This window comes from Macaca fascicularis, chromosome 4 (genome assembly GCF_037993035.2).
Source record: "Macaca fascicularis isolate 582-1 chromosome 4, T2T-MFA8v1.1".
Lineage (NCBI taxonomy): Eukaryota > Metazoa > Chordata > Mammalia > Primates > Cercopithecidae > Macaca > Macaca fascicularis.
Window position 1 is genome coordinate 99324278 of NC_088378.1, and position 26044 is coordinate 99350321.

The 26044-nt window shown below is 38.1% G+C and overlaps 1 protein-coding gene across 11 annotated transcripts in view; it reads right to left on the reverse strand.

The window, feature by feature from the left end:
- Positions 1–26044, reverse strand: part of MYO6 (myosin VI) — a 165700-nt gene that overhangs the window by 117053 nt on the left and 22603 nt on the right. Inside the window, exon 1 of one of the 11 annotated variants that reach the window (XM_065543805.2) lies at positions 17464–21646. The exons of the other annotated variants lie outside the window; for them this stretch is intronic. The gene's annotated coding sequence lies outside the window, so the exon portion shown is untranslated. Of the gene's footprint in view, positions 1–17463; positions 21647–26044 lie in introns of those variants that run through there. 11 annotated transcript variants of the gene reach the window in all.

The window sequence follows — 26044 nt, forward strand, 5'->3', positions numbered from 1 at the left end:
TAAACATTGAGCACACATGGACATAAAGATGGGAGCCGAAGCCAGGCATGATGGCTCATGCCTGTAATCCCAGCACTCTGGAAGGCCAAGGCAAGAGGACTGCTTGGAGTCTAGGAGTTCAAGACCAGTACAGGCAATATAGTGAGACTTCATCTCAATTAAAAAAAAAAAAAAAAAAAGATGGGAGTCATAGACATTGGGGACTACTAGAGGGGGCAGAGAGGGAGGGGGAAAGGGCTAAAAAACTACCTATTGGGTACTGTCCTCACCACCTGAGTGATGAAATCATCCATACCCTAAACCTCGGCAGCACACAGTATACCCATGTAACAAACCTGTACGTGTACTCCTGTATTTAAAATAAAAGGCGAAATTACAATTTTCTTAAAAAAAAAAAAGTCCAAAGATGTGAAACGAAAAGCTGAAATATTGGATATAAATGTTACTTAGTATGACTGGAAGGTGTACTGAGAGGGAGAAGGGGAAAAACCGTGTGGTGGAAGACAAAGCCTGACAGATAAAGGCAGATCTATGCCAAGGTGTAAACAAACTTAACTCTGTCCTACAGGTAATTGAGGGTCATCTAACTAGATCCGCATATCAGAAAGGTCACTGACCATATTAAAAAGGTCTCTGGTAGAAGAGAGTGGTAGGCAATAATCCAATATGATGAGGCAAAAAAGCACCAAAAGCAGGACACCAGATGATAGCAAACAATTAGTGAATTCATAAACAAGGAATTAAGTAATTAATAACTGACTGGGTATTTCAAACAAAATTAAAAGAAAACTCCATACATATGAGAGATTTAATTCTTTATGTATACAGATTGTTGAGTGTCCACAGATCTTATGGGACTTTGTGTCATAAACCCATTAAAAAGCAAATTCAGTACAGCAATCATCTTTTAATAATGCTATTACTCAGCAACTAGATTTTTCTGATTATTTCCAATCTGCTGGAATGAAAATACCCTCAAATCAGATATATTCATCACTTGCCCTCCAATTTAGCATTTTGCACAAATGCGCTAGATTACTAATATTAAAGAAATACAGTAATAAAACAGAATCTCAAAACATGGATAAAAATACAACGTTTATCCAAACAGTTGGCAAACTTTTGGTGGGAGTTAGGGTTTTTTTAAAGTAGATTTCTGTAAAATTCTGCTAAGTAGCCAATAAATCAAACATTATAATGGGAATGTCTCCCAGTGGAATAATATGCCTGGATTTTTTTATTTTCAGACAAAGACTTGAGACAGACACAATTTATGCATTACTGAGATCCTCTATAAAACCTGGTAAAACCATAATGGTTTTGTCAAGGCACTTAAAAAGTTACTCAAACAGTTAACTTTTCACAAACAAAAATAATCGATCACACTGATTATACGATCCAAAGCTTCATATGCCTTCTCAGCTCATAAAGCATGGCAATATCTCAAAGGAATGTTCTTTATAGGGTTAAAAAGCTTCAGTTTCCCCAGAGTTAAAAGTAAGCAAACTTTTTGTTTTTTTTTTTTTTTTTAAGTAGATCTCACAAGAAAAACTCTCTTCTCTACTGTGCTGTGGGCATTTTGCCTTGACTCCTAACCACCAACATACGATGATTTCTTTTAAAGCTGCTGCTTTCTGCCTATACCAAAATTCATTATTGAGCCTTTACACTACCAACTTTAAGCCCGTAGGTATTTAAGATCAGATAAATCTCAAGTTTCAGAGTAGTACAAGTACTCAGTTGCTATTTTATAATCTCACTCATTCTCTGGAATTAATTACACAGTGATTATTCAACAATTAAAATTCAACTCAGCTACAATTTTGTCTCACTTCACAAGAATTACCATCCTGGAATAGAATCCATTAGAACTACTGAGTATTCTTCATGAAGGATGAATTTCTTTGCATTGAAGGCTTGAGCCTTTTTTTCTTCAGTTTAGTTGTTCACAATGAAGTAGTATTAACTACAATCTTCTCACAAGTCCCATTCAATATTAACAGTGATTCACAAAGATGCATTTTATATTAATTATCTTATCAAGGTAATAAAAGAGCACATTTTGGTTTTTTTGCTCATATAACCAACAACACTGCCTTCCGCCCCTCCTTCCCTTGTTTGGCTGCTCTCTGCAACTACTGCCAGCTATCACTCTGGGGCTTCCTTCCCTTCACTGCTCTCTCCTAAGAACATATTTGAGTCCTTTCATGTTCAAGAGGGTCTTTGTTCTACCTTTATACTTAAATTACTGATTGAACACACACATATAACTGAGTTCTGGGTTGAAAGCCATTTTTCTTCAAGATTTTGAGAACATATATTTTAGCATCCAGAACTGCTATGCCTTTTAGGTTCCTGATTATTCATACCCCTTTTTATTTCTCCCCTATGACTTGAAAGCTTGAAGGATCTTGCCTAACTTAATCCTGGGTGCCCTAAACTTCCACGACAATATGCCTCTGTGTTGCTTGAATTCATCGTGCTACATACACTAAGAACATGTTTAGTCTGGAAGCACAAATCATACAATGAGGAATGTTCTGATATTATTTCTATTTTTTAGATGTCTTCTTACTCAGTTCTTGCCTTCTGAGGTCTATAATTCAATGTTCTCCTTCTAGGAGATTTCCACTCTTACTCTTGCCTCTTTTCTCTTCTATTACCTATGTCTTTACCCCTTTATTCCACCGTCTTGGGAATGTCCTCCACTTGACTTTCTAACCCTTCTACAGAAAATTTTATTTCTGCAGTCACATTTTTATTTTCTCTCCATTGTCTCTGATTCCTTTTGGCTGCTTTTTTCCTTCTATTGCTTTTTTCTTTTTCGTGGAAAGGCTTTTCTCAACTTACTTTCCATTCATCTTTAGAAAGTCACTAAGTAGCTAACTAGCAGCTCTATGTAAGTACATGGAGACCTATGACTTCATTCTAGAGTAAGTAGGCCCATCTAACTTGTTGGTAGGGATGTTCCCAACTATAGAACTTTTTTTTTAATTCCTACACTATCATTCTAATGATGTTTCAGAAGAAAAGAAGATATAAATGTACATAGACATTCTCCATGTTTATCAAGAAGTACAATGTTTAACAAGGAAAAACATCTTTATAGAATAATTCAGTGTTAATTATTTTCATCATTGCCTTAGGAATGTTTAATAAAGTTTACTAATCTGACAATTTTACATTTCTCATTTTAATTTTTTCTTTTTTAAGAAGGAGTCTGTCACCCAGGCTGGAGTGCAATGGTGTGATCTCGGCTCACTGCAACCTCCACCTCCCAGGTTCAAGTGATTCTCCTGCCTCAGCCTCCCAAGTAGCTGGGATTACAGGCGCCTGCCACTATATCTGGCTAATTTTTGTATTTTAAGTAGAGACGAGGTTTCACCGTGTTGGCCAGACTGATCTCAAACTCCTGACCTCAGGTGATCCACCTGCCTTGGCCTCCCAAAGTGCTGGGATTACAGGCTTGAGCCACTGCGCCCAGCACATTTTAAACATTTTTTAAGCCTCAATCCTTAGTAATATAATTGCCTTGTATAAGAATTGTAACTTAATCTTTAAAAGTTTGCTGTAAAATGCATTTCAGGTAAGTGGACTATGTTGTCACTGACTTGTATTCTAACTTTCACTATAAAATTGGAAATATTTTCCCTAAGGGGAAAGAGGACTAATCCCAGGGTACAGTAACATCTTTTGAGATCTCTGAAACTTTAAAATCATTATGCACAGTGGCTCATGCATATAATCCCAACACTTTGGGAGACTGAGGTGGGAGGATCACTTGGGGCCACGAGTTCAAGACCAACCTGGTCAACATGATGAGATCCTGTCTCTACAAAAAATTTTTTAAAAAACATTTAGCTGGGTATGGTGATGTATACCTGTAATCCCAACCGTCTGAGAGGCTAAGACAGGTGAATCGCCTGAGCCCAAGAGTTCAAGGCTGCAGTGAGCTATGATCACACCACTACACTCTGGCCCAGGCAACAGAGAAAGACCCTGTCTCTAAAGAAAATAAATAAAATAATTATGAAAAGAAACTAAGTTTCACAGAAACGTTCAAATATATACAATAAAGAAAAAGCACAACAACATATAAATATGAGTATCCGAAACTATCAGAACGATTACTACTGCTGATCGTTCCTCACATATTATACCCACCACCTAGTGGCAACCCCACAAAAAAAAAAAGTACTTTCTCAATATTTGCGAACGTTTTATTCTAAATGAAGAGTTCTACAGCTTGATAAAAGCGGAGGTAGAAATAGGAAACTTCAAAGAAGCTCTACCACTCTGAATAAGCCAGAGAGAAAACACTGTTGTTATTTTTTGGCATAATGACAAAAATAAATGAGATCTTTAGTTTCCACGGCACAAATTCCCCTTTTTTCCCTTTGTAGAAAATAACTATACACTCCACCTCATATTCTTGAGAATAACTTAACAGCTTCTTTTGTTAACAAGATACTGATAACCCCATCTCATCATCCAGGGTAACTAATTAACATCTATAAAATGCAATCATTTAAAATGTGCTGGATTGGATCAAGCCATGAAGTAAATCCATCTAAATCTAAAACTTAAAAACTTAGAACCAAGCAGCAACAGCAATTATAATTGACTGATGAACCAATTTTTCGGCAGAACATCAGAATTTAACTGTTTTTATAATATGAACAATCCATAACCATTGTTATTGTTTTCACTTCCAAAACCGAAAACAGGCAGGAAATTTAAGTGACTCATCATAGCCACATAACAGAGCACTAGGACAAGGCTCCTCTTTGTCCATCAACTGGCTGTCAACTAAACTGTGCCAACCCCTCTACTTTCTTTAAAAAATCTGTTTCTATCAGAGCCCATGGGTAGAAATATTTTGCCATAGAAAAATTCTGCATTTTAATAAATATTACTTAACATCCAATTTTCTGTTCCAAAAAAATGATTCAAGTATGCACTGTAATACATATTGCTGAAAGCCAGTTTAAAATAGCTAGAATGAGCATAGCTCAAAAGTAACCAATTTTAAATTGTTCAATTTAAACAATTTTAAAACATTCACAAATAAATAGTAACAATTTTAAAATGTTCATGCCAAACGCTTCTGCTTCACAAGTATTCAAACAGATACTTACGACACAAGATCAAGATACCTTTTTTCATTCTTACATCAGCTGAAGAAAGTCAAAGTCTCCTTGATTGAGTACTTTTTACTAATGGAATTAACTTAAGACAAAAGGAATACAGCAGAATCTTTGTTTTACCTTTTAAGTCTCGATTTTTTTAACCACTTGGAATAACACGTATTATTAAATATTTAGCATATACGATTATAATTTTAATAATTTTCAGATAATCAAGTTCCACAACTTTACAATGGTTAGAAATCATGACAATTTTATCCCAGCATTAAAAAGACAAGAAACGTTATACATATTAAATCATAATTCTTTAAAACATTAAATCTCACCTTAAAAATCAACAACTAAGCAACAGATCAAAATTAGAAATTCACAGGACTCCAAAATTTTCTAATTGCATCAATTATTCTTTACAATTAAAAATACAGCTATTAGGCTGGACACAGTGGTTCACACCTGTAATCCCAACACTTTGGGAGGCCAAGTTGAGTGGATCACGAGATCAGGAGATCGAGACCACCCTGGTTAACACGGTGAAACCCCATCTCTACTAAAAATACAAAAACAAAATTAGCTGGGCGTGGTGGCAGGTGCCTGTAGTCCCACCTACTCGGGAGGCTGAGGCAGGAGAATGGCCTGAACCCGGGAGACGGAGCTTGCAGTGAGCCGACATCACGCCACTGAACTCCAGCCTGGGCGACACAGTGAAACTCCGTCTCAAAAAATATATATATATATACACAACTATTACATTACTATGAGGGAAAAAATAAATCTCACAATTAAAAATGTCATTACATCTTCATAATCACATCTGTTCTTAATTTATAATTTACCTATAATCACAAAAAAATGCCAGAAACTTATACACCAACTATCTCCTACAAAAACTAATGTGATCAAATGTTCAATCTAATCAGTAATCCCAAAAATATATATTTAAATGAGATGTCACCATTCTTTTGACATGGTCCAAAAAATGAGACACTATTTCTAGCCAGGCGCAGTGGCTGACGCCTGTAATCCCAACACTTTGGGAGGCCGAGGCAGGAGGATCACTCGAGGTCAGGAGTTCAAAACTAGCCTGGCCAACATGGTGAAACCCCATCTCTACTAAAAATTTAAAAATTAGCCAGACATGATGGCACACGCCTGTAATCCTAGCTACTTGGGAGGCTGAGGCAGGAGAACCACTTGAACCCAGAAGGCAGAGGTTGCAGTGAGCTGAGATCATGCCACTGCATTCCAGCCTGGGCAACAGAGCAAGACTCCATCTCAAAAAAAAAAAAAAAAAAAGAGATACTATTTCTGCCTGCAGAATTAGAAAAAAATTTTATTGTGATACTCTGCTAATGAAGGTGGAACTTACACATTTAAGTACTGTAAACAACTTAAATTGGTATAGTAGCTTTGAAAAGTAACATGACCATATGCATGTATATTAAGAGTCATAAGAAAGTTTAGACTTTTTGATCCAGTATTTTCACTTCCAGGCATCTATCCTTAAGAAAATAATCAAAAGTTTATGTATACAAGACTCAGTATCAACCTAAATGCCCATCTACAGGTAAATAGTAAGTATTCCACCGCAAAGCAGAATGAAATCCTGTCATTTGCAGCAACAAAGATGGACCTAGAAGACAAGACATTATGTTAAGTAAAATAAGCCAGGCACAGAAACACAAACACTGTAAGAACTCACTCATACATGGAACCTAAAAAAGTTGATTTCATAAAAGTAGAGAGTAGAATAGTGATTACCAACGAAAGGGGGTGGAGGACAGGCGGAGGATCAGGAGGTTGTTCAATGGGTACGAAGTTACAGTTAGGAAGAATAAATTCTGGTATTCTGTTAACACAGTAGGGTGAATACAGCAAATAATAATGTAGGGTTTATTTCAAGATAGCTAAAAGAGATTTTGAACGTTGTTACCACAAAGAAATGACAAATGTTTAAAGTAATAAATATACTTTGATCATTATACTACATATACAAGCATTGAAATATCACATTGTACCCCATAAATATGTACAATTATGTGTCAATTATAAATAAAAATTAATTTTAAAAAAGCTTATATTCTCCGAAGTGGCAGTTAACAAAAAAAAGAGGAGGAGAGGGAGGGGCAGGTAAAAAACAAAACAAAGAAAAAAACTTGGAAATAAATATTTAACAATAAAAGGTAATTAACTAAATTACAATACAGTATAATTGGGCATTTGAAGAGTGAACAACCACAGGTTTGATTATTCAGTAAGAATTACCATGAGAAGCTATGACATACAGTGGATAATATGTACATGAAACCTGTTATGAGGATTAAATGAAAGACCATATATCTCCAATAGGCACTTTTTCACACATTAACATGTTTAAAATTAAGATGTATTTAGCATTTGATGATGTGTCGTTACTTAATTGGCAGTGACTTTCTTCTTTCTTAGCAGTATATAAAATATTAAGTGTGTACCTTAGAATTCATGGTATTTTAGATTCAATGAAACTTGGTACTGTAATGAATTGAAGACCTAAATTTGAAAGGTAGAAAGTACTCTGAGGTTGGTAACCTGAAACTAGACATCTAAATAGCAAGTGAGCCCAGAGACTACTCAGCATCTCCCTTCATTTCATCAGTAAAACCTACTTGCAGCATACCAAATAATGTTCATTTTTGGGTTTGGTGAAGGGGTTACACTGCATATGAAGGAATATCATGTTGCCTTTGCTTTTCGAAAAATTTGTTTAATAGCATGACAAATGCTTCTTTCTTTCCTTAATTCCTTTCTCCCACCTCCTTCCTCAGGTCCACACTCTCCAGCCCTCTCAACTGCTCCAAGTTCCTCCAAGTATTCCAGGTTTATCCCATCTCTACGCTTTAGCTCAAATGGCTTCTTCTGACAAAATCATTCCAAGCTGGAGGCAGTGGTTCATGCCTGTAATCCTAACACTTTGGGAGGTCAAGGCTGGAGGACCACTTGAGGTCAAGAGTTCAAGACCAGCCTGGCCAACATGGTGAAACCCCTTCTCTACTAAAAATACAAAAATTAGCTGGGTGTGGTGGCAGGTGCCTGTAGTCCCAGCTACTCGGGAGGCTGAGGCATAACAATCACTTGAACCTGGGAGGCAGAAGTTGCAGTGAGCCAAGATCGTGCCACTGAACTCCAGGCTGCACAACTGAGCAAGACTCCATCTCAAAACAAACCAACAAACAAACAGTCATTCCAGAACCACGTTCTGGCATCACCTTTCCCTGAGCTTCTCCTGCCTCAGCCCAATCTCCACCCACCAGCCTTTCTCACCTTTATTCCCACTGTGTCCCCCACACATTCTTCCACCAGATCCTGAAAAAAATGATATTGCTTGTATTTACTTACGTTCTTCCCACTAAACTGAAGCATCCTGATGGTGGGGATATCTGATTCATGTATGCATCTATCCCTCAAGCCAAGGACATAGTAAACCCTCTATAAATGTTGCATGCACCAAGGGGTTTAGAGTGCACCACAGACAACTTGCTGAACTAACTATATCCTAGATACTCCAGAAATATTCAAATAGGCATCAAAACCGAATTTTTAGTCCTACATATTTATGCCATAAAATGTGAATTCAACTTTACTTACATATTTTATTTACCCAATATTTTTCCAAAAGAAAATGGTAGAGTAATTAATATTACTATTTGCGTCCATTTTGCTGTATATAAGCTCAAAGGTTTTTAAAATCACAATTGCCTGCCGAATTTTATCAAACTTCTGCACTGTTTTGTTGTTGTCAAGTTTTTTGTTTGAGAGGAGGTCTCACTCTGTCACCCAGGTCAGAGTGCAGCAGCACAATCTGGGCTCACTGCAGCCTCCGCTTCCCAGCCTCGAGCAATACTCCCACCTCAGCCTTCCAAGTAGCTGGGACCACAAGCACCCACCACCACACCCAGCTAATCTTTTGTATTTTTTTCGCCATGTTTCCCAGGCTGGAAACTTTCGCACCGTTAATGTGCCAAATTCTAATGATTTTTTAAAGTCACACTTATTGAGGTATAATTTACATACAGTAAAATTCAACTTCTTAGGAGTACAGTTCAAGATACAAAATAGGCCAGGCATGGTGGCTCAAACTGTAATCTCACAAGTTTGGGAGGCCAAGGTAGGAGAATCACTTGAGCCCAGGAGTTCAAGACAATCCTGGGCAACATAGTGAGACTCCTATCTCTACAAAAAACCTTAAAATTAGCTGGGTATGGTGGTGCATACCTGTAGTCCCAGCTACTCAGGAAGCTGAAGTGGGAGGATCACTTGAGCCCAGAAGGTTAAGGCTGCAGTGAGCCATGACTCTGCAACTGCACTCCAGCCTGGGAAACAGAGCAAGACTGTTTCCAAAAAAAAAAAAGATATAGAATAGTTCCATTCCTCCAAAAAGTTCCGTCATGCTCCCTTTGTAGTCAATTTCATTTGCCTTTCTTAGCTCCTGGCCACCACTTATCTGATTTCTGTTATTATGGAGATTAGTTTTGCCCGTTCTAGAATTTCATATGTATGGAATCATGTATTCCTGAGTTCTGGTGTCTTTCACTTAGCATAATGCTTGTGAGATTCATCCATGCTGTTGTGGCTATCAGTAGTTGGCTTCTATTTACTGCTGAGTAGTTTTCCACTGCATGGGGTTATTTGCTTATCTGTTGATTTGCTGATAGGTACTGGAATTGTTTCCAATTTGAGGCAATTATTAATAAAGCTGCTACAAATATTCACACGTAAGTCTCTGTGTAGACATTGCTCCCTGTGTAGACATACTGGGAGTACGATTCCCAGTAGTACGGTAAGCAGCATATGAGAGTTTCAATTGTTCTACATCCTTGCTAGCATTTAGTAGTGTAAGTGTAAAAAATTTTAGCCTTTCTAATGGGTGTGTAGCACCATGTAATTGAATAGGCATCTTTACAAAATAAATGGGCTGAACTCTTCAAAAATTTTAAGGTCGTGAAACACAAAGAAAGATAAATAACTATTCCAGATGACACGAGACTAAAGTACATAACAAGTGAATGCAATGCATAATCTGGGACTTATCTTTGCTATGAATGACATGCTTCAGACAACCTGTGAACTCCGAATACGGTCTGCAGATTTTAAATTATAGTAGTGATAACTGTTACCTATGGTCAGGTGAGATAATGATTCTGCTATCAAGAAATACACACTGAAGTATTTAGGGGTAAAGGGGCAGCATGTCAACTTATAGTCAAAAAGTTCAGAAAAATACTTGTTCAAGACATGTATATATGTATGTATATGTACAGAGAAAGAGAAAAAGATAAAGAAAATGTGGTAAGGGGTTCATCTGAGAAATCTGGGTAAAAGGTATGCAGGAATTCATTGTACAGTACCGCCCTTGCAGCCCTTCTGGAAATATGAAATTAAGAGCAAAATAAAAATAAGAAAAAATATATAAGAATACTACAAAGAAACTATAAAACATTATTAAATTAACAAAGACCTAAATAAAGCAACATACTATGATCTAAGGTGAGAAGACTCAATACTACTGAAAATGTCAATTCTCTCCAACATGATCTCCAGGTTAAATGCAATCCCGATTAAAATTCCAATAGATTTTCTTCGGGGAACTTGACAAGCTTATTCTAAAACGTATGCAGAAATGCAAAGGCCAAGAATAGCCAAGACATTCTTCAAGAAGACCTAGACAGGAAGAAAAGATTTACTATAAAGCTACAATAAAACAGTGTGGTAACAGTGCATGAATAGACAGACCAAGGAAAAAGAGCAAAGATTTATATATATAAATATGTAGGCTGGGCACAGTAGCTCAAACCTGTAATCTCAGCACTTTGGGAAGCCAAAGCAGGCAGATCACCTGAAGTCAGGAGTTCGAGACCAGCCCGGCCAACATGGTGAAACCCTGTCTCTACTAAACACACACACACACACACACACAAATTTAGCTGGGCATGGTGGCAGGTGCCTGTAATCTCAGCTACTCAGGAGGCTGAGGCAGAAGAATCGCTTGAACCTGGGAGACGGAGGTTGCAATGAGCCAGGATCGCACCACTACACTCCAGCCTGGGCAACAGAGCAAGACTCCATCTCAAAAAAAAAAAAAAAAAAGTGTTTTAATTTAAAAAATAAACATATAAATATTTAGTGGATTTAGTTTACAACAAAAGTAGGCAATGCAGATAATGGGGAAAGACGAACTCTTCCATAAATGCTACAGAGACAACTGGATATCCACTTGGGGGTAAAAAATAAAATTTGAGTCCTACTGCACATCATATACAAAAATTATACATAGGTGGGTCATAAATTACATGTGAAAAGCAAACAATAAAGCTTCTATAAGTTTGTATAGGAGATCATCTTCATGACCTCACAACAGGAAAAAAAAATTAACACAGAACCCAAAAGCCAGGCAGTGGTAGCACGTGCCTATATTCCCAGCTCCACGGGAGGATTGCTTGAGCCCAGGATTTCCAGGCTGCAGTCAAGCCTGTGAATAGTCACTGCAGTCTACTGTGGACAACACAGTGATACCCAGTCTCAAAAAAAAAAAAAAAAAAAAAGACCAAAACACAAAACAAAACAAAAAACCAGGATCCAAAGCAACATTAATCACAAAGGAACCTTTGTATAAATTTGACAAATTAAGAACTTGTATTCTTAATTACTACACTATACTTCTTCCTCCAAAAGAATATATTTCAGCACAATTTCCAGCTATTCTTATGACTTTCTTTCTAAATAGAAGAAAGCTTGCTACTCTGTGCTTCAAAAGATTAGCCTGGGAAAAGCTACATATAAAACCAATGTAACTTGTACATTATACTGAATTCATTCCTCTGTTTGCCCAGCAATAGAACTGACAGCAATTAATATACATCCCTCTCTCTCCCTTTTCCTGAATTGTAAGAGCCTGACATATAGTTGATGCTCGATAAAATATCCCCTGAATAAATGACTAGATGAATAAATGAAAATTTACATTTACTTAATTAAAAACACTATATAAATCCACATTTGGAGAACAAATAAAAGTGCGCACTGAATACTAAAAGCATAATGAATTATAAAGTAACTACATACATCATTACCCTGCGCCCCCCCAATTCCAAGGATTAACAAAGTAAACCACAAATCACTTTCAGTTTCCAACAAAGTTTCAAACTAAAGCTACACCCCTCAATCTTCAGCTGATACTTTATTCCTCTGCTCCACAGAGGAATCTTTTTCTTTGCTTTTTTTTTTTTTAAGACGGAGTCTCGCTTTGTCGCCCAGGCTGGAATGCAGTGGCATGAGCTTGGCTTGCTGCAAGCTCCGTCTCCTGGGTTCACGCCATTCTCCTGCCTCAGCCTCCCGAGTAACTGGGACTACAGGTGACCGCCACCACGCCCAACTAATTTTGTTTTTGTATTTTTTTGGTAGAGATGGGGTTTCACCGTGTTAGCCAGGATGGTCTCGATCTCCTGATCTCGTGATCTGCCCGCCTCGGCCTCCCAAAGTGCTGGGATTACAGGCATGCGCCACCGCCCCCAGCAAACTTCTCTTTCACTTTGCTCTTCTCTATACTGCCACATCCTATGGAATGCAGGCTTTCCCCAGCCTGATTCTATTACACTCCTAATTCTGGCTTTCAACTTCACCTCCATTCTCTGTGTTCAATCCTATTTTTTTTCAAGCTTTCCTCCCAATTCCCAGCCCCTCAAATAAAGTCTCCCCCATTCAGGATCTCTCACGCCACTCATATAAAAAGTCTTGGTTGGGAGCGGTGGCTCACACCTGTAATCCCAGCACTTTGGGAGCCCGAGGTGGGCGGATCACGATGTCAGGAGATGGAGACCATCCTGGCTAACATGGTGAAACCCCGTTCTCTACTAAAAATACAAAAAATTAGCCGGTCACGGTGGCACGCGCCTGTGATTCGGGAGGCTGAGGCAGGAGAATCACTTGAACCCGGGAGGCACAGGTTGTAGTGAGCAGAGATGGCGCCACCACACTCCAGCCTAGGTGACAGAGTGAGACTCTGTCTCAAAAATAAATAAATACATAAATAAATAATAATTAAAAAGTCCTTCCACCATGATCTCCCTTAAGGCAAACTCTGATAAACAAGAACTATATTCAAACTTCTTTCCTCATCCCATCAACCATAAGGCAGAAATCTGACCTCTTCCTAATACACAGCCTACCTTTTTGCTCCCCTCACCTTAAAAAATTCACAAATAAATTGTGGTCTAAATGATAAATTTCCAACTGTTTCACAATGCCTGCAAACACTAAATGATCATCAAAATGATAGGCATTAATCCTAGGCATTAATAGAGGAACCTTGACTTAATTGTCAAAATAATCAATGTTATTGACCTTTTAGACACAGCCCAAGGCCCTTACTAATGATGGTATGTGTCAGCACTACTGAAGCAAGTAGGATATTTTAAATGGCAAAAAAAAAAAAAGGTATCAAATGCCATCTCAGAGGTGGAAACTATCCCTTCTGGAAAATATTTCATTATTAAAATAAAGACCTCTACCCTGTGAGCCATCACCAAAATACCAGAAGAGAAAAAGGGAGAAATGCTGAAAGTCCCACTTAACAAGTCTACTTCAACGTCCTAATTTCCACAAGTTAGGTTACCGGTTCAGTGAACCCAACCAAGTGACTCAGGCAAAATTCCCCATTCAAAATCAAAACAAGACCTTGTACCTATAGGCTATTTTCCAAAGGATAGAGAAATTAAAACTTTAGGAGAAAACTAGAGGCACTCTGAGGAAAGAAAGACTAAAAATCTCTCTGGGAGGCCAGGCTAGGTGGTTAATACCTGTAATCCCAGAACTTTGGGAGGGCAAGGGAAGAGGATCGCTTGAGCCCAGGAGTTCAAGACCAGCTTGGGCAACATAGCAAGACCCCATCTTTAAAAAAAAAAATTAAAAATTAGCTGGGCGTGGTGGCGCATGCCTGTAGTCCCAGCTACTCCAGAGACTGAGGTGGGGGGATCACTTGAGTCTAGGAGATCAAGGCTGCAGTGAGCTGCGATCATGCCACTGCACTCCAGCCTGGATGACAAAGCAAGACCTTGTCTTCTCAAAAAAAAAAAAAAAAAAAAAAGCTAACTAGCTAACTGAGGATTATCAAGGACTATCACTTGTTCTTTTGTGAAAAGCTAAATTTGCAACAAGTAAATTTCAGAGAGGTCCCTCCACAAAGACAGTCAGAACCCTTGGCCAGACAGAATTTGTTTTCAGCTTAAGAGATAGTATGCACAGCAATAATAGATAAAGGGCAAGAAAACAAGGACACATGAAAACAGGCTAAAAAGGGAAAAGAGAAAGAAGAGAAAGGAAACTTGAATCTAGAGATGGGATAACAGAGCAACAATGAAAAGTGTAACAAACAGAGCAACAAACTGGTTAAGAGAACGGTAAGACATTCAGCACCGAAAACTAAATGAATAGCAGGCAAGGAAGAAATTAGAGATCTGTAATAATCACCACATGAAATGACTCAAGTATGAACCTTTTTCTTTCCAGTTTTCCTTTTAACCAGCTGTAAATAATTAAAAAACAAACAAAAAAAAATACAGTCATGCTGCCCTGTCCCCTCCAAAAAAAAAGAATTAAAAAAAAAATTCTGTGGAAGCAGCAGCAATAAGAATCTTGAATATAAGGGTAAGAGAAGGTTTAAGACGGTATAAGGTGAATTTATCTTGGTATAAGAAACCAAGATAAATCCACAAAATCTATGACAATATAAAACTATTTTAAACTGATACACATTAAGGTAATTAATGTGTATTAAGGTAATGAATAGTAATTGCATTTCAGTCTATCACTAACTTCAAACAAAATCCCCAGCACAAGGTCAGATTCAAAATGCAAAGGAAAATGTTTTTTGAAAATTTCATTAAGCCAAAGAACTGTGCAACCCATCCCAAAGTCATCTCAATTTCCTGCCCATACTTTATATGACTCACCTCACTATAATATTTAGAGTAAGGTTACTCAGAATAATTAGTTTCATTCTGAACTCCAGCACCAGTCCTCATCTATCCACGTGTGGTTTAGGTATCTATCCACGTGTGGTTTAGGTGACACGCTACTCCCCCATCCCTTTGTCTTACCTTTTTTTTTTTTTTTGAAACGGAGTCTCACTCTGTTGCCCAGGCTGGAGTGCAGTGGCACGACCTCAGCTCACTGCAAGCTCCGCCTCCCAGGTTCAAGTGATTCTTCTGCCTCAGCTGCCGGAATAGTTGGGACTACAGGTACCCACCACACCCAGCTAATTTTTGTATTTTTAGTAGAGACAGGGTTTCACCATATTGGCCAGGCCGGTCTCTAAACTCCTGACCTTGTGATCTGCCTGCCTCGGCCTCCCAAAGTGCTGGGATTACAAGCATGAGCCACCTGCCGAGCCCCCTTTGTCTTATCTTATCTTGAATAGAAAAAGTTTCTCCAAAACACTGGAGGAAACACACACAACCTTGAAAACCTGGAAAGCTGAGTTATCCCCAGCAGAGATCAACGTGTCAACTCCATGCTGGAGATGGAGGCACTCAAACAATATCCCTCTCACTGTTACAGAATGGGTCAAATTCTCCAAGGGTATCCTCTACACGTAGCATGTATGCTGTGCACAAACACCACTGAAGAGTCACCATTCCATGCACACAATTTGCACTCCTACCAGAAAGACCTCTCCCCTATTCTTCCTGTATTTTATTTCTACTCTCTGCTTCAAAAATTAAGCAAATCTCTCCTCCTCCCTGAAGTCATTCACCCTAACCCTTCTCAGGATTAGGTACCCCTTTCTATGAACCTACTTTTAACTTTACATAGCATTAGTCTCTCTCTGCTTTGTTTTCTACTTTATTGTCAAAATAATCAATTTTACTGACCTTTTAGACATAGCCCAAGGTTCAATTTTGTTATTAAATTTCATTCTCGGCTGGGCATGGTGGCTTATGCCTGTAATCCCAGCACTTTGGGAGGCTGAGGTAGGCAGATCATTTGAGGTCAGGAGTTTGAGACCAACCTGGCCAACATGGTGAAACCCTGTCTCTACTAAAAATACAAAAATTAGCCAGGCATGGTGGTGCACGCCTATAGTCCCAGCTACTCTACTCGGGAGGCTGGGGCAGGAGAATCACTGAACCTGGGAGGCGGAGGTTGCAGTGAACTGAGATCAAGCCACTGCACTCCAGCCTGGGTGACAGAGCAAGACTCTCTCTCTAAAAAACAGAAAGTTTAATCTCTCCTTAGAGTTTAAGGACCAGAATTACATACTGCTTATTCATAAGCAGCCAGTATCTAACATAGTATATCATATATAGGGAATTATTAAATATTTGTTGATTGAAGGGATGAGTAGTAAATGCCCTCTTTAACTCAAATGGCTAAACATAGCTCTATGTTCAGTTAAAACCTGGAACAAACAAAGTTTCAGAGAAGATTAAAGTTTCTGGGAGAACAGATGTATATCATTATTCGTTTATCTTCAAAAAACTTCAAATCCAGCATATACCTGACATTGTCTCTATAAAGAACAAAAAAAATTAATATTAAGAAACATTTTCACATCACGTATTTATTTATTTTATTTTATTTATTTTTGAAATACAGTCTCGCTCTGTCACCCAGGCTGGAGCACAATGGCACGATCTCGACTCACTGCAATCTCCGCCTCCTGGGTTACAGTGATTCTTCTGCCTCGGCCTCCCAAGTAGCTGGGATTACAGGCGTGCACCACCACACCCAGGTAATTTTTGTATTTTTTAGTAGAGACAGGGTTTTTGCCATGTTGGCCAGGCTGGTCTCCAACTCCTGACCTCAAATGATCCGCCCCCCTCAGCCTCCCAAAGTGCTGGGATTACAGGCATGAGCCACCACGCCTGGCCACATCACATATTTAAAGTGTGCTACTTTAATAATGATCTTTGCCACTACCCATTTTTTTTCTAGACCTCCAGCCCCCATTACCCAATTATTTTGCAACAAGTAGATTTCAAAGAGGTCCATGAAGACAATCAGAATCCAGAATCCTTGGCCAAACAGAGAATTTGTTTCCAGCTTAAGAGAGAGTACACACAGCAATAACAGATACGAGGCAAGAAAACCAGGACACATAAAAACAGGCTTAAAAGGGAAAAGAGAAAGAAGAGAAAGGAAACTTGAATCTAGAGATGGGATAACAGAGCAAGAATGAAAAGTGTAACAAGCTAGAGCAACAAACTGGTTAAGAAAAAGGTAAGTCATTTAGCATTGTAAACTAAACAAATAGTCAAGGCAGAAACAAGAGATCTGTAATATTTACCATATGAAATGACTAAAGCATAAAATCTTTTTCTTTCTACTTTTCTTTTCAAACAGCCCTAGAAAAAGAATTTAAAAAAAGAAAACACTAAAGTTAATGAACACAATATATAGTTCCTGAAGTGAAAATGACACTTTACAATAAAGTATCAAAAATGAAAGACAACTCAGTCAATTAAAACAAATATGGTGTCTTAAAATGCATTTTTTTAAACAGCAATTTTTATTAAGAATTTTTTTTTTTTTTTTTTAGACGGAATCTCACTCTGTCACCTAGACTGGAATGCAGTGGTGCAATCTTGGCTCACTACAACTTCCGCTTCCTGGGTTCAAGCGATTCTCCTGCCTCAGCCTCCCAAGTAGCTGGGACGACAGGCACACGCCACCACACCTGGCTAATTTTTGCATTTTTAATGGAGATGGGTTTCACCATGTTGGCCAGGCTGTTCTCAAACTCCACTAAGCCCGCCTCATTTTTCATTAAGAATTTACACCAGGCACAGTGGCAAATGCCTGTAATCCCAGCACTTAGGGAAGCTAAGATGGAAGGATCACTTGAGGTCATGAGCTGGAGATCAGACTGAACAATGTAGCCAAACCCTATCTCTTTTTTCTTTTTTTTTTTTGGAGACAAAGTCTCACTCTGTCACCCAGCCTGGAATGCAGTGGCAGGATCATGGTTCACTGCAGCCTCAACCTCCTGGGCTCAAGCAATCTTCCCACCTCGGCCTCCCAAGGAGCTAGGACTACAGGCATGCGCCACTATACCCGGCTGATTTTTTATTTTTATTTTTGTAGAGATAGGATTTATGTTGCCCAGGCTGGTCTTGAACTCCTGGGCTCAAAGGATTCTCCTGTCTCAGCCTCTCAAAATACTGGGATTACAGGCGTGAGCCACCACAGCTGGCCTCTATTTTTTTTTTTTTAATTAAATATTTAAAAAAAAGAAAAAAAGAGAATTTCATTAGCAAACAAACTCAAATGGCAAAAGAAGTAATTAGGATAATAATAATTAGCTTATATTCTGGTTCACTTCCAATGCCTTTTGTTCCTCTTCAGGAAATTAGAAAAAGGCAGAATTTTTTTTTTTTTTTAAACGGAGTCTTGTTCCGTCACCCAGGCTGGAGTGCAGTGGCATGAACACAGCTCACAGCAAGCTCCGCCTCCCGGGTTCAAGCCATTCTCCTGCCTCAGCCTCCCCAGTAGCTGGGACTACAAGTGCCCGCCATCACGCCCAGCTAATTTTTTTTTGTATTTTTTAATAGAGACGGGGTTTCACCGTGATAGCCAGGTGATCTCCTGACCTCATGATCCCCCCGCCTCGGCCTTCCAAAGTGCTGGGATTACAGGCGTGAGCCGCCGCGCCTGGCCAAAAACTTTTTAGAATTATTTATTTTACTTATATTCACTAAGCCAGTACAAGACATATAAATGAAATACCATAAAGCAATTAAACAAAACTGTTGACTTACTGCAAAATTCTTAAGAAACCATAAAATACCGAAGACAATATACTATATTCACTGGGTGTGGTGATGCACGTCTGTAATCCAGCTACTCAGGAGGGTGGAACAGGATGATCACTCAAGCCCAGGAGTTTAAGATCAGCTTGGACAATATAGCAAGACTCTGTCTCAATTTTTAAATAAAAAAAAATACCATATTGTACAGTATTTGTAAGGTGTCTTATACCTTGGCCATTATAAGTAACTAACAACCAAAATATCCATTTCTCTAAATCAGAATATAATAAGTGTCTTGATTCTATGCTGTACTAAACAAACTTGTGTTTTCTTCAAGTTTGAAACTGTCTCCCAAGGTCTTGGCCTTCAAATAATTTCATTCTGGAAACTGAAGAACAAAGAACACTTTTTTCTTTGTATTATAAGTCAAATAAAGCTAAACTAAAATGAATTGGGGGGAGGGAGTAAGTGTTTCTTCACATAAAATCACAAACTTGGCTGGGTGCAGTGGTTCGTACTTGTAATTCTAGCAGTTTGGGAGGCCACGGTGGGCAGATTGCTTGAGCCCAGAAGTTTGAGACCAGCCCGGGCAACATGGCGAAACCTCGTCTCCACAAAAAAAAAATAATAATGCAAAAATTAGCTGGGTGTGGTGGCACACACCTGTAGTCCCAGCTACTGGGAAGACTGAGGTGGCAGGATCATCTGAGCCCAGGAAGTCGAAGTTGCAGTGAACTGAAATTGTGCCACTGCACTCCAGTCCAGGTGACACAGTGAGACCCTGTTTCAAAAAAAAGAAAGAAAGAAAAGAAAAAAAAAAAAAAAAGAAAGAAATCACAAACTCAACTTTTTAAAAAATCTTTTAAACACAAAGTCTGTGTTTCAAACAGCCAGTCACATTTGTGTAAAGAATTATGCCAGAAAACCACATTTTATCCATCTTTATCACTTGAGCTTGGGAGTACTAGGCCCTGAAGACACAAGCGTAAATTCTGATATTTACCCTTAGGAAAGATATTAATATATTTAACAATGAGATACTTTTCTCATCCATCATAGTTACGAAAATTAAAACCCTGTCACATTGAGTGTCCTCACTTTGAGACTATAAACTGGTAAATCCTCTGAACCAGCATTTCTTAGTACACACCAAGGACATCTGCTGAAGCACTGTTAAGAGAGGAAAAACCACAAACGATCTGAAGGCCTATCGGTAAAAAAAAGGTTTCATAAACTATGCTGTATCTGGACAGAGTCATGCAATAATTTTTTAAAGTAAGGTGGGTCTTTATTTTCCAACATGAGCTATTGTTACATTAAAAATCAGAATTGTAAAACATTTTGTGGAATACAAAATCTTTCATGTTAAAAAAACAAACAAAAAAACACATACAAGGCCAGGCGCAGTGGCTCGGACCTAGAGTTTCAGCACTTTGGGAGGCCAAGGTGGGAGGAATGCTTGAGGCCAGGAATTTGAGACCAGCCTGGGAAACATATCAAGACCCCATCTTTACCAAAACACACACACACACACACACACACACACACACACACACACTGCGCTTTTCTACAAGACTAAAAATGTAAGTAATAGTAAAAGACAGACATATGCACACCAAAATGATAGTAGTGCTTAGTTTCTAAATAGAGAAGAACCACCAGGTGGTGGCCTAGGGGAATGCCAACCGCTGTATTATTTTGATTTCTGGTTGGCAAAAGGATGCATTCACTTTTTAGTTGATTAATTTAAAATGAACACAATGTAAACAGATGTTATTCAAAAAGATTTATGGGGCTTTCACCCTTTCTAACCATTGCTGCTAATATTCTTTTTTAAAAAATAATATTATAAGTTCCCTGGCTCATTAAGTCCTTGACTAGCCCAATCTTACCACCTCTGAGAAATTTTATGTTGATGGGATGGCCTAGAATTTATATTTGGAGAAAACAATTTTTAAAAGAAGTGACAATATATTCACAGTGCACAGGATAAAATTATTTATCGAATAGACATTTGTGGAGCATCTGTTATAACAGGGAAAATACTAGGCCCTGAAGACACAAGAATAAAATCAAGCATTTACAACTTACAAAAGGAGAAAGACAAGTACACCACAATGTACAGCAATATTTATAGCACTGACATAAAGTAGGCATAGAAATGGTGTTCGGTGGAGCAGTGAAGGACAAGGATCAGGACCCAGGAACTCCATTTTGAACAGAGTATTAAAAGATGACTAGAATAAAATCTTAAAGAAATGATACGCTATGCATTCCATGAAAACAAAACAAAAAACACCAGTGTGCCTATCAGGATTCAAGCCACCTTGTAAATATCACTAATTACTCATATTAGGAACAGATTAGTCAACTCCATTAAAAAGCCACTTTCCATTCCTGCATAATGGTAGCTCTATGGATTTGTGATTCAGACCATATTCCCTCAAACCAACGCATTACTAAACTTTAACTAGACATCAGAATTGTTAAACAATAACAAAATAAAATTGAACAACTGAATAAAGCTGAAGCCCTGAGCAACCTAACTGGAAAAGGAGAAGACCCTTTTATAGGTCATAACACCTCCTGACCTGTATTTGGCAATCTGCTCCCCAACTGTCGAGAGGTAAGCAGCACAGCCCTCAAGGTTGGACACTGATCTTTGGTAAAGCAGGCATCCACCCCAGATGCTGCTGTCTCCCGTACACAGCCCTCAGAGCCAAGGGAGGCCTGGAACCTGAGAAGTTTATTTCCAATTTGGACAGCTGCCAATGCGTCTCATTTGAAGCATCCAGAGACAAGGGCCAGCCCAACCCACCATGCCAGGAGCCAAGGCAGCATTATCTTCTGTATGAGTTCCTGACCCAGAGGTGACCTGCACGATTTCTTCTGTGCCTGCTAAGGGCCATGGAAGAATTTGCTCAGCTCAGCTATTATGCAGACTCTAACCTCACCAGTGGCAACATGGCAACCACAAATCCCAAGTCCCGGGAGGATTATACTTAATAGAGAGAACTCACTGGTCTATTGGGACTATTGGCACTGCTGCAAAAACAGCGCCTTCTTTACAATGTATAAATGATAATATCAAAGGATAATCCTGTATACATAAATAATTTCTCACCGGGCGTGGTGGCTCTCGCCTATAATCCCAACACTTTGGGAGGCTGAGGCGGGCAGATCATCTGAGGTCAGGAGTTCAGACAACCCTAGCCAACGTGGTGAAACCCCATCTCTACTAAAAATACAAAAATTAGCCAGGTGTGGTGGCGTGTGCCTGCAATGCCACTTACTCCGGAAGCTGAGGCAGGAAAATCACTTGAACCCAGGAGACAAGAGGTTGCAGTAAGCCGAGACCGTGCCATTGCACTCCAGCCTGGGTGACAGAGTAAAACTCCGTCAAAAAAAAAAAAAAAAAATAGTCATAATAATTTCTCAATAAACTCCCCCAGTTTTAAGCACCACTTCATAAAAGTAGGGGGAAGAGATTAAAAATAAAGCAAAGGGGAAGACTTCAATCCCTTGATTTTCCTCAATAAGGAAAATCTCTAACAAATATACCATAAAATGTCAACTATTATTTAAGAAGCTACTTTTTTAAAGGTAAGAAGACAATTGTTACATGAAAAGTAAAAATACCCCTGTTGCTTTAGTGTATTTCAATATTTAAAGGGCTAAATGGTCACATAAAACATTGAATTGCATTCATTCACTAATGGTAGCAAAAAAGATCCAGTGGAAAGTAAATGAATATCAGCAATTTAGTGGTAGAAAGACACAGAAATTCATGAAAAGAACATGTCAAAAATAAAGATAACTTTATTCAAACTACTGGATTATGGGAGGTCTATCAATTATTTAAATTTGTACAGGGCTATAATAAAAATCATTAACCCTATTTGGTAGAAAAATATTAACTATCATGCTGTTAAATTATATTCACCTAGAAAAATAAATATATACCATTTTATTATGTAAAAATAAATTCATTACCATTTTATTGTGTAAAAAAGCATTTATATTACCTGTTATATTTAACATCTCAAAAAACTATTTGCTTTGGACTATGAATGAACATTCATTTACATACTTCATCAAGCAATTATTAAGTGGGGCTATAGCAAGGTGTTACAGTAGTATCATTATAATTACTCTTCTTTTTTTTTTTTTTTTTTTTGAGACGGAGTCTCGCTGTGTCGCCCAGGCTGGAGTGCAGTGGCCGGATCTCAGCTCACTGCAAGCTCTGCCTCCCGGGTTTTTACGCCATTCTCCTGCCTCAGCCTCCCGAGTAGCCGGGACTACAGGCGCCCACCACCTCGCCCGGCTAGTTTTTTGTATTTTTTAGTAGAGACGGGGTTTCACCGTGTTAGCCAGGATGGTCTCGAACTCCTGACCTCGTGATCCGCCCGTCTCGGCCTCCCAAAGTGCTGGGATTACAGGCTTGAGCCACCGCGCCCGGCCAATTACTCTTCTTTATACAGCAGCATTAGTCAGAGAAACAACAACCATAAATTCCAGGTCTAGAAATGAAATTTCCCAGTCACCTTATAAAGATGAAAATGCATTTAATTTTTAAGGCCTTCTAAAAAACAAGTGATTATCTCTATGTAATAGAAGTATCAAAGATTCTTATTCGCTTCATTTTGGTTTTGTGGATTTTCAATAATGAACAAATGAATTGATTTTGAAGTTTGGGAAGGGTGGATTTTTAAAGAGGCCTGATTAATTCACAGAGATCCGTCACCCATCCTAATGTTTTGCCACCATCTTACACTGCTCTTTCTCACATCTTTTCTCTCTAATACGGTCTCATAGCACCCACAGAAATTCTTCACTGAAGCACAGCCATATGATAAAATGTTGTTTAATGTCCATCTCCCTACTGGAACATAAGCTTGATGATGGTGGAACTGTGTCTGTACTGCTCACAAATCCATCTCTCAATCCTGGCACAACTTTCAATGAATAAACTAACAAACTAGTCTAAAATCCCTCAGAGTGCAGTTGAAGATCAAGCCTTCTACTGTTCTCACCAAAAACTACTGATTGGTACATGAGCACTACCTTCTGCATTTGAAACATGTCTGAATCACCTCATTAGTCTTATTTATTTCAATGTACTCAATTCCAGTTTCCTAAAATCTTCTCTATGTGGCTGCCATTCCGAACCTTAGTTTCTCCACAGTGGCTCAGCGGCAGAGTTCAGTGTTAAGTCAAACATTCCAGTTTTTATTTACTATTGATTACAATTGGATACTCATTATTTTATATAAAATTTGGAAAAATTCAATCAAGTGTTTAAAATATCCTCACAAGTAATCAGCCTGCCCTACCAGAATATGAAATTTCAAATTGGGAAGAATCTGTTTCATTCTCACCACTGATAGTTTATCACTAGCACAGTATTTGCACCAATTATATTATTTCACTTCTAATGGATTCTATGTCACAATTATGACAATTACTTCATCTTTTTTGACTATCAAAAACACATATAGATAAACCTATAGTCACTTTCCTACCTCACAGAATCAATTTAAACATTTTCTGAAAAGTCAAGTAAATACACTTAAAAATCCAATTATTTGAACAGGATAATTGAACAACATGCTTTAATAATAAGTAAATTTACTAAAATTATAAAGCTCACCAACGCAGTTCAAATACTATCTCAAAACTTCAGCACTTCATTACGGGGCCCAATATTATCTCCCGCCTACTGAAAATCAAGATGGCCTAATGCTCACCTGACAGAAAAATACAACACAACAGGTATAAAATTCCTCAACACTCTGCCTCTCCAACTGAAAACACATCGGTAACTTCATCCATCTATACCTGAAGGTGATCCAAAACTCTTTTCAGAGCTGACTTCTCCACATGAGTTCTTAGTCCTGTCTGTTCTCAACCCTTGTAGAATCTGCATGCTCAATACTGTCTGAACTGGTTTTAGTCATTTCCTCATCACTATTTCTTTTTGTCAGTAAGGTTAGCAAAACAATGATTCCTCATGTAAAATGTTTCCTTTATATTAAAACCTAAACAAGCACTCAAAATGGAGAGTTTTCTAATTGAACTACGAAGAAATTTTATCTAAATTAGGCTATTCAGACTTACAAAACTATCTACGTGAATGAGAAGGCTTTAAACTGTGTGACGGGCGGGCGTGGGGGATAGTGTATGAGTGTGTATACTCACATCAATGATCAAATGGCCTACCTACATCTCCAAACATAGAATGTAAACAAAGCAATTTGGGTAAGACATGAAGAATTTTTGTGACAAACAGGAGACAACATGAGGTTACAGAAACTTCACCTCAGAAGCTCATTAAGATAAGGATAAAACAAGTGAATGACCTGTTTAGAGTGGTTTAGATACAGTAGGCCAGAAACAGAAAATCAGATTCAACAGTATTAGTTTCAACAGTAATTTCTACTTTCAAATTTTGTATCAAGTGTACCATTTTAATAATTTTAAATAATTCTTAAGTCTCCATTCCAGAAAGTATTCTACTTTTTTAACTCCTCCACAAGACACCATACATTTTAAAAATTAGTACACAAAAACTAAATTTTTAAAACATTCTGGTTACCAAGAGTTTCCTCAACACCTGACAAGAAAGTTTTTCTACTTACACAGATTTAATTTTTAAAAAAGATAAGTAATTGAACTGCAGATTGGAAGTACCTGGGGATCTTTGAAAAAGTACTGACAAATACCACCCTCCAAGATATGGGACTTAATGGTTTAGGTTGTAGCACAGGTATCTCAACCCTAGAATTCTATTATTTGACTTCTCACAGTATCAAATGTGAATTCTATCATTTTCCTGTAAATAATTATTTGGAAAATCAACCTCAATTTCATTTATACTGCAAACAGGGGTAAGGGAAAGATTTCATACTGTCTTATAAAGTTCGGGAGGATTCTTAATTGTTTAGAATCTATCTTTGTGTAACTGATTTTTTCTCTCTAAACTCTATTTAGAGAGAAATACATTTAGCATCTGATATCTAAATATAGATACTGCAGTTTTGATGAGGAACAACTACAGATAAATGTACCTTGACTTAAAACACATATTCAATATTCATTCTTTTCCTTTTGTTTATTAAT